The following is a 934-nucleotide window of genomic DNA, read 5'->3' as shown; positions in this document are numbered from 1 at the left end:
GTTATTGCACCATTTGGACAATTTTCAGTCGTGTGATCTTTGAAAGAACAAATACCACATGCTTGATTGTTGATGCTCGAACCATTGAATGCCTTGACTAGAACGTCAAGCTTCCTTTCTAAAGTAGCCATCTGATTTCTTGCATCAACATCATACACCCCACGGCTCTTGCTTCCTCTCTTTTCCTTGGAACTAAATTGGCGATTGTTGTCGGCCAAGTCATCAATCAAGGTGTAAGCTTCTTGACCGGTCGTGTTAATGAATGTGCAGCCACATGCCGAATCCACCATGCTCTTATTGGTGGTGTCGAGTCCTTCATAGAAGAATTGCACCAAGTCATCCAACGAAATACCATGGTGAGGGCACTTCCTTTGTAGTTCTTGGAATTCCTCCCATGCCTCATAGAGTGAATCACCATCCTTTTGAGTGAAGTTTTGAATCTCCCTCCTAAGTCTTTTTGTGAGTTGAGCAGGGAAGAATTGCTTCAAAAACCTCCTAGTCATTTCGTCCCATGTGGTGATGATTCCAGCAGGCAAAGAGTACAACCAACGTTTAGCATCATCCTTAAGGGTAAATGGAAACAAAAGCAACCTCAAGCCTTCTTGAGAAAGATGATGAATTGATTGGAGCTTGCAAATGTCCAAGAACTCCCTAAGGTGAACATTAGGGTCTTCCATTGAAGAACCAGAGTACTTAGGCAGCTGCCCAAGCAATTGAACCAGAATGGAGAAGTTAGCTTCATCAGGTGGAGTGAAAGCAATGCATGAAGGTGAGTCACGGGTGGTGGGAATGAATGCATTCTTAAGTGCCATTGGAGCACCAACATGAATTATGTCACGGTCCGCAATTGTGTCTAAGTCTGAATTGAAGATGAAGGGGAAGGAAAGATCCTCCTCTTCTTCTGATCTAGGTGAAGAGTTTAAGATTGAATTGC

The 934-nt window shown here is 43.4% G+C and overlaps 1 non-coding gene across 1 annotated transcript; it reads left to right on the top strand.

Annotated features, from left to right (window-relative positions):
• The first annotated feature begins 348 nt into the window (after window positions 1-348).
• On the top strand, window positions 349-455 carry LOC126805329 (small nucleolar RNA R71). The gene has a single exon (XR_007674001.1). It is a non-coding gene; the product is annotated as a small nucleolar RNA R71 (small nucleolar RNA).
• The last annotated feature ends 479 nt before the right edge of the window (window positions 456-934 follow it).

The sequence above is a fragment of the Argentina anserina genome, chromosome 1 (genome assembly GCF_933775445.1).
Source record: "Argentina anserina chromosome 1, drPotAnse1.1, whole genome shotgun sequence".
Lineage (NCBI taxonomy): Eukaryota > Viridiplantae > Streptophyta > Magnoliopsida > Rosales > Rosaceae > Argentina > Argentina anserina.
This window is presented reverse-complemented; position numbering and strand designations above follow the sequence as displayed.